This window comes from Megascapheus bottae, chromosome 23 (genome assembly GCF_031878675.1).
Source record: "Megascapheus bottae isolate mThoBot1 chromosome 23, mThoBot2.hap1, whole genome shotgun sequence".
NCBI classification, from domain to species: domain Eukaryota; kingdom Metazoa; phylum Chordata; class Mammalia; order Rodentia; family Geomyidae; genus Megascapheus; species Megascapheus bottae.
Genome location: NC_143531.1, coordinates 2,759,187 through 2,767,891, shown reverse-complemented (window position 1 = coordinate 2,767,891; position 8,705 = coordinate 2,759,187). Strand labels below are relative to the sequence as shown.

Sequence of the window (8,705 nt, the reverse complement as noted above, 5' to 3'; positions counted from 1 at the left end):
CTGGCACCCAGAGCTCAAATGTACTTTATAAGCACTAATTACATCTGCTATCATCAAAGTACATCATTGCAATGACAGAGACTGAGGCATTTCACTTCTTTGAGAAAAATTATATTGAAATGATCACTTCAGAAAATGTTTGTAGTGGGGACAAAATTTAAAACACAATTCATTCAATACTCAGATCAGGACACAATTTTAACACATAATTGTGTCTAGATGCAATTCTCAGTAGCTGTGTTCACCAACGTTGTAACAAAATTATAATGTTCTCCTAAGCCGTATGCATGTCTCATATATACAAGTATTAGTGGGTTTTCTGCATATTCTTCGCCCACTACTATCAGAGGAGAATCTGCCTGTATTATCTCTATTGGTGTTTTTAAAGTGTGAGACAGAGCTCTTAGCTCAAGCTGGCCTCCCCATGCAGCTGTATTTACAATCTCGTCACAGTACTTTCCCAACTCTTCTGGTGTGTACATGTCTCCTGTATTGGGATCTGTTAAAAAATGGCTTTGCATGTACTCAGCAGTTTGACTTCTCAATGTAGCCACAGTGAGGGTGCAGTCCTGTGTTTTCAGCTGCTCCTCGATGGCTCTATACATACAGTGACCATCAGATGGAATCTGTCTCATTTCCAGCGCTCTGGCTGCCAGGATTTCAGTAAGTTTCTCATTTTCCACATGCCTAGCGCCAGAGAAGTTCTCAATTTCAGCTTCAGCTATCCTCTCTTCCCGCTCCTTTTCCACTGCAGCATTTTTTCCCATCTCTTTTTTGCTTTTGAGATCCAAGGTGGTAGATTCGCAATTACCAGGTGTGAAATGTTAGCATCCATAGACTCTATCTCATTCTCTTTAGAAGCCAACTTCAACTGCTCTAGTTGCTCTCTATGTTTCTGTTCCATTTCTTTTTCCAACTTAGCAACATCTTCAGTGAGTTGCTTCCTCCTCTTTTTCTCATTCTTGGGAACAGCATTCTTCATACCTTGAATTTTTGCTTGCAACTCCTTCTTCTCCTTGCGATGCCGCCTCACCAGCTGCACCTCCTCGTCCAGCTCCATGAGCGCCGACTTCGTCCTCTATCTCTGTCTTTCTGTTTCCCTCTTCCTGTTTTTCTGGCTTTCTCTCCGTCTCTCCGTCTCTCTGTCTCTCTCTCTCTCTCTCTCTCTCTCTCTCTCTCTCTCTCTCTCTCTCTCTCTCTCTCTCTCTGTCTCTCTCTCTCTCTCTGTCTCTCTCTCTCTCTCTGTCTCTGTCTCTCTCTCTCTCTCTCTCTCTCTGTGTGTGTGTGTGTCTCTGTGTGTGTGTCTCTCTCTCTGTCTCTCTCTCTCTCTGTCTGTCTGTCTGTCTGTCTCTCTCTCTCTCTCTCTCTCTCTCTCTCTCTGTCTATCTATATATCTCATGGTCATAGCAATGCTTGTGGATTGTAGATAAAATATTGATTGGGGTTCAGCTATCACAAATGGCTTTGCTTACACCTTGAACTTGAACCTAGTTTTCTTTTTTAATTCCAAATTCAGGGCCTTTTTAATGATATGATTCTGCTACATGATCTTATTAACTCTTCCTTTTATTTCATTTAAATATTTGTCAAAGTTTAGGGAAATTATAATAATATTTTGCAGCATTCATAAATTAGTAGCAATTGGTAAATGCACTGAATCTTAAAAATCATTCTGCACTTTAAACAGCTTAAAAGTGATTCACTACCATTTCTAAGAATCGTCTGTGAAGATGATTCACTATAGAAATTTTAAATGCAACTTTGAAATCAACTGTGTGGCAATCCTATTTGTAAAAGACAAAGAGAGAGCAAAAGAAGAAAAAAATTCTTTGTGGTTACTTTTCTTACAAGTGAATATCATTTTACTAGAAAAAGTTTTGGCTAACCTCTTGATTCATCCTAGACAGATGCCTTTTTTTAATTTTAGTTGTTTTTCTTTAAATTTCCATTCCTTCATATCTCTCTCTCTCTCTCTTTCTCTCTCTCTCATTCTCTCTCTCTCTCTCTCTCTCTCTCTCTCTCTCTCTCTCTCTCTCTCTCTCTCTCTCTCTCTCTCTTTCCTTTCTCTCCTTACCTTTCCTCAATGTAGGATAGAAACTAAAGCCAGTTCACACTAAAAAAATCCTGTATCTTGCTATAAAATCACTACCTCCCAACGTGGATGTGATGCCTGACTTTATCCTCTCCCTTCCCCACCCTCCATCTCTTTCCTCATCAATCATGGGGCTTGAGCTCTGGGCCTGGGCTCTGTCTCTGAGCTCTTCAGCTCAACTGTAGCACTCTACCACTTAAGCCACAGTGCCACTTCCAGTTTTCTGGTAGTTAATTGGAAATAAGAGTCTCACAGACTTGGTTTTGAACTGTGATCCTCAGATCTCAGCCTCCTGAGTAGCTAGCATTACAGGCTGCAAGCCACCAGCGCCGGCTCCTGTCTCTTTCTCTACAGATCACAACTACCACTTTTCTCCGAGACAGACGATGCTACTAGAATGGAGGTGGAATCATCAATGAGATGATATGAATTTATTCTCCAGAGAATTCTACACGCTTAGGAAGTATGTATAATAACTAGTCTTCTACAGAGAAATAGACAGAAAGGAGGGAGAGAGGAAAGGAGGAGGAGAGAGGGAGAGAGGGAGGAGAGAAGGAGATCAAGGGAGGAGGAAGACATGGAGGTAAATTAAGAGGGAGAGATGAGAAGGGAGGGAAGGACAGGGGAAAGAATGGAAGATTAAGAGGGAAGGAGGGAGAGTGGGAGAGATAGGATGAAATTGGCCCCTATATGAGAGTACACACTGGTGAGTTCAGGCTTTTTCCAATAAAAACTTCCCAGGGTGAGGATACATCTACTTCACTGACCATTTGCAGGTTTAAATGAGATTAACATTTAAAATACTTCTTTCCAGTACAGAACCATCTAGAATAATGGGTGACTAACCATGTGACTAAGTTAGTCTAACCAAGTAAGATTAACCATCACAATATTGCTGAGAGGCAGATCCTCTCTGCAGTGGTCATTTCCTGTGTCCTCTTCCCACCCCTGCCAGGCTGGGTCCCACTGCAAACTCTGTTAGACACAGTCTTCTTTTCTCCTGGACTTAGCCAGAAATGTTCATGTTTTTTTTTACAAATTAAAATGTGTTTCTCTAAATCAGATGCCCTTGGCTCGCATCTGCAATCCTAGTTACGCAAGAAGCTGAGCTCTAACGATGCAGGATAGTCTGTGAAACTCTTATCTCCAATGAAGCAGCAAAATGCCAAGAGTGAAGATGTGGCTCAAATGGTAGGGAGCTAGCCTTGAACACAAAAGGGACAGCACCCTGGTCCTGAGTTCAAGCTCCATGACCAAAATAAATAAATAAATAAAAGTAGAAGCCACCCTAGGGAGGAAAATCCATGAGACTCTTTCTCCAATGGAACACCAAAAAGCCCTAAGTAGAGCTGTGGCCCAATTGGTAGTGGCACCAGCCTGAGTTCAACCCCTAGTAACATCACACAAAAATTGAAAACAATTTTCTGTAGCACAAAACACCCCGCCAACTTTGTAAACAAAAAAATTATAGAATGATTAATTAAAAGTAAATATATAGAGGTTTTTTTCCCTTGCAGGTTCCCTTGGTGGCATTTTAAGTTATCCCCACTGAAGGAAAAAAGTGGAGAAAGGACAGAGATTTGTTTTCATTTGCTAATTATGAATTGCCTGTAACTGAGTGCTGCTTCCTTTACGTCAAGTGAGGCACCATGACAGGGTTACTGGCTTTCCTTAAAGTCTGCCCATCTCATACAAAGCAGAGAAACTATGAAAACACAGCAGTCTCTGGAACATTTTTCTGGTAGTTCTACAGAGCATTTGACATTGTGACTATTCAGTAGCTGGTTTAAATATCGTCACTACTTGATTCAGTATCCTTCATTCAGGTGATTCAGGTAATTGCTAAAGAATATATCTTGGAAGGATCAAAATCATAATTTTCATATAAATATAAAATTTGCATGTGTCTCCAATTTCATTGAGATGATATCACCATTTTAAAAGTATGTACTTCTTGCAGGCTTTCAGGAGTGCTGGAATTAATTTGCAACCAGATGGACCATTGATCAAAATCCAGAGGGCAAGACCATGTATTCCACATGGAGAAAAATTATTTGTATTCTTGTACTTTCTTTTTGCCAGTCGTGGGGCTTGAACTCAGGGCCTGGGCATTGTCCTTGGAGACTTTTTGCTCAAGGGTAGCACCCTGCGACTTGAGCTACAGCACCACTTCCACCTTTTTCTGTGTATGTGGTACTGAAGAATTGAATCCAGAGCTTTGTGCATGCTAGACAAGCACTCTACCACTAAGCCACATTCCCAGGCCCTGTTGCAGTTATTTATAATCAGTTTAAATCAAGTATAGCTGAAAGTACATCCTGATATCCTGATTTGCTGCCCCTTCTAGATCTTTTTAGGGTGTGTGTATGTGTGTGTTATACGCACATATGTAAATAAAAGCAAAGATATTCTAAGTACATGCTTTTTTTTAACCAAGTCTATCCACACATAAAGCCAGGCACATATTGACTGACTGGACTGATGAGATTTTTAGGGAGCAATGAATGAACATTCCTCCCTCAAGAGCAAATACAGCAGATAATTTAGTGATTGTGGAGGTTACATAGTAAACAGTGTCCATGTAGAGCCCTTTTCTGGGTGGTCGTGGACTAATTCAGTTCTCTGTTTCTTCTTCATAGTTCTCAAGAATCCATCAAGACGGTTCACAAGAAAGAACACCTACCTTGTAAGACAAGACCCTGAATTCAAGTCTCAACACTGCCTAAAAGAAGATGGAGGACCAGGAGACGGAAGTGGGGTGGGGGGAGGAGGAAGATAAAGATGGAGGAAAAGAAGAAAGATGAAGAAGTTGGAGGAGGGGAGGGAAGAAGAGGGAGAGGGAGGGGGAGGAGGAGGAATAAACACTGCAGGATGTGTTAGGATATTGCATCCTGAGACAGGAAGAAACTTGCTGCAAACGTAGACCAAAAAAGTCCACCAACTGCAGCCTAGGCAATCCTGTGACCTTGGGTCATGTGACAACTCTAGGGCAGGCTGCTTTGATGGATCCCTCAAATGTGCACATTGGGTACAGCCCAGACTCCACATATTCAATGCTCTCACAACGAATCCTAGGCTTTGGGGGCCCTTGGCTGCCCAATCATAAGTAATAAATGAAATGTGTGACTTACTGGGGGGGAGAGGGGAGGAAGCCATCCGTTAGCTGGGCTCAGACAAGCTGGGAATTTAGCAGAGTGATCTCTTCACAGTGGGTGTCCTTAACTAATGCTACAGCTCACAGGGGCCAATGTTAAGATGCAGAGAATAGGAAGAAACAAACAAACAAAAAACACTTTTTGTTTTACTTTATTTTTTTCCTCTAATAAGACTTTAGACTAAAAAGATGAAAAAGGTCAGAAACACTTTAGCTGGGTAATTAAACAAGATATGTTTGCTGGATAATCGAACCACCTTTCCCTTGCTGTAATCACAGAGCTCATGTCACCTTCAAAGTCTGGCTGTGGGCTCACATCTGTAATCCTAGCTATTCAGGAGGCTGAAATTTAAGAATCACAGTTTGAAACCAGCCAAAGCAGGAAAGTCAGTCCTGTGAGACTTATTTCCAATTAACCAGCCAAAAAAAAAAAAAAAAGAAGAAGGGGCTGGGAGTTTGGCCTAGCGGTAGAGTGCTTGCCTAGCATGCACGAAGACCCGGGTTCGATTCCTTGGTACCACATACATAGAAAAAAGCTGGAAGTGGTGCTGAGGCTCAAGTGGTAGAGCTCTAGCCTTGAGAAAGTCCAAGAACAGTGCTCAGGCCCTGAGCCCAAGCCCAAACTTGGCAAAAAAAAAAAAAAAAGAAGTTTTTGATTGAAAGACTAGGAGACAGTAACTAGGCCCTGAGTCCAAGCCTAAGGAGACACACACACACACACAACTCTCAGTAGAAAACCTACTATAGTTGAAGGTATGAAAGTGTGAAGGATGGCTGCCTGCGGCTGATAACTTTTGTAGATGTTATAAGCAAAAACCTAGCTCAGTTCAGAAATCAATAATCACCACTTTTTGACTTAAACTTGATTATTCTTATCTAAATGATGGTAAAACATAAAAACAATCACATTTCTTTGTTTCAGTCTTCCTTTTCTTTCATCCTATTCATTTTGCTAGAAGCAAAGACTAAAATGACTGGGTAGCATTGTAGACAGTTTCTGGTAACAATACGCCTACAGGAAGACCTGAGTCCATACCTGCTGCTCAGGATAGCTTAGGACTCGATGAGTCACATAAGACTCTAAGACTAAGCCAGGTACCCAGGGTTAACTCCTGTAATCCTAGCTACTCAGGAGGCTGAGATCTGCAGATCCCAGTTCAAAGCCAGTCTGGGAAGGAAAGTCCGTGAGGCTCTTATCTCTAATTAGTCACCAAAAAAGCTGGAAGTGGAGCTGAAGCTCAGTGGTAGAGTGGTAGCTTTGAGAAAAACAAAACAAACATAAAAACCTCAGGGATGGTGCTCAGGCCCTGAGTTCCAGCCCCAGGACTGGCAACAAAAAAACAATCTAAGAGTACATTCCTGAATGTGGAAGATACCCAGTCCATCCAAATATGTTTCTTGTAGTAATAATATAAGATATGCAATCAAGGGATGATGAATCAAAGGCCCAGTTTTACAAGCCAAACACATTTTTATCTTCATAAATGTACCTTTACCCAAAGATAGTTACAAGCAAGGGACAGGAGGAAGATGTAGAGATGGGATGGGGAGAGAAGAAAATGAAATGATAAATACCTCCAATGTAATCACCAATCGATTCATCTTATTACTGAAATAACACAAAAGAACAGGCATCACTCAGTCCCTTCCAAAGGAAGAAAGTGACATTCTACTCAGAAGGCTCAGTTCGGAGGACCACAGTCCAAAGCCAAACCAGGCAGGAGAGTTTATAAAACTTTCATCTCCAATAAACTACCAAAAGGCCAATGACAGAGCTATATGGCTTGAGTGGTAGAGCACTAACTTTTGAGCAAAAGAAGTTCAGAGACAGCATCCAGGGCTGAGTTAATATCCCAAAACTGGCACACGAAGAAGAGAGAAGAAAAGAAGAAGAAGAAGAAGAAGAAGAAGAAGAAGAAGAAGAAGAAGAAGAAGAAGAAGAAGAAGAAGAGGAGGAGGAGGAGGAGGAGGAGGAGGAGGAGGAGGAGGAGGAGGAGGAGGAGGAGGAGGAGGAGGAGGAGGAGGAGGGGAGGGAGGGGGAGGGGGAGGGGGAGGGGGAGGGGGAAGAGGAGGAGGAGAAAAAAACTGAAATTCAAGTAGTAGAACCAAATGCAACCAAGTTAAGTCCAAAGCTAAAAGGACAGATTCACAGTGAGGACCTCAGACTGAAGCCCAAACTTCTAATGATCCTGACATTACAAAATCAAAGCTACCTATCACCTTTTCCAAACCTTAAAGTCATAAATTCCTCTTTCCATTTCCATGCTTGCTTCACCTCTGCTACTCCAATTTGATGGACTGAGATAGAGAAGTGTCTTAACTTGTCCCCCCACTGAGCTGATAGAAAAGGAAAGAGTTGGATACCAGTGGCTCACATCTATAATCCTAGCTTTGCAGAAGGCTGAGATCTGAGGATTGAGGTTTGAAGCCAGATCAGGCAGAAAAGTCAGCAAGACTCTTATCTCCAATGAAGCAGTAAAAAGCTGGGAGAGGAGAAGTAGATCAAGTAAGTAAAGCACCATCCTTGAGTGAAAAAAGCCAAGGGACAGAAATGAGGCCTGAATTCAATACTGGCATGAAAGAGGGAAGGAAGGAAGGAAGGAAGGAAGGAAGGAAGGAAGGAAGGAAGGAAGGAAGGAAGGAAGGAAGGAAGGAAGGAAGGAAGGAGGGAGGGAGGGAGGGAGGGAGGGAGGGAGGGAGGGAAGGGAAGGGAAGGAAAGATGGTGCTGTTTGGATCTAGTCCTCTGTGGCTTATACTTAAAGTCTATTTACTCAGAAGGCTGAAATTTGGAAGATCTTAATTCAAAGTCAGTCCTGGTCAGGCAAGTCTATCTGACTCCATCTCCAATTAGCCAGCAAATACCTGGGCTGTAGACATGGTAGAGTGCTAGTAAAGTAAGAGCAAAAGGCCCTGAGTTCCCTGGTGCACACACAGAATAGTTCACATTTTCTGTGTATGTTTTCAAAGTTCTGGGATCTTTTTTTATATTGTATAGCTCCTAGGAATTTAATATTAAGGTGTAACCACCATCAGAAAAAGAATATACCTACAAATGTCCAAATATTCATCTGTTTTCTTTTGAAGACTGCATGAGCGTTGCTCAAGCCTTAGGAATAGTAAATTAGGTATTTGCATACTGTCTCCTGGTGTCACATAGCATCCCCTCCACCAAAGGCGGAACTTCTAGTGATTTCTAAACTTTTCACGATGATTGATTTTTTTTTTAAATCTCATTTGACTCTAGAATTTTTACAATTGTATTGACTATGAAAAAACAATGCTAAGGAAACCCAGTCTTGAAGATGAAAGAATAAAGCTCTAATGCAAAAGGAACTGGGAAGCTGCTTGATTCTATCATGTTGACTCTTCCTCAGACAGTTCCTGGGCCTTGTGTAATGCCAGGAACCTGCATAGCACCGAGCTACCCCGACAGTGCTCCGTTTTAATTGGCAGGTACT

The 8,705-nt window shown here is 41.9% G+C and overlaps 1 pseudogene; it reads right to left on the bottom strand.

Moving 5' to 3' along the window:
* Nucleotides 1-215: 215 nt before the first annotated feature.
* LOC150047211 (deubiquitinase OTUD6B pseudogene) lies at nucleotides 216-1,069 on the bottom strand (annotated as a pseudogene).
* Between the last annotated feature and the right edge of the window lie 7,636 nt (nucleotides 1,070-8,705).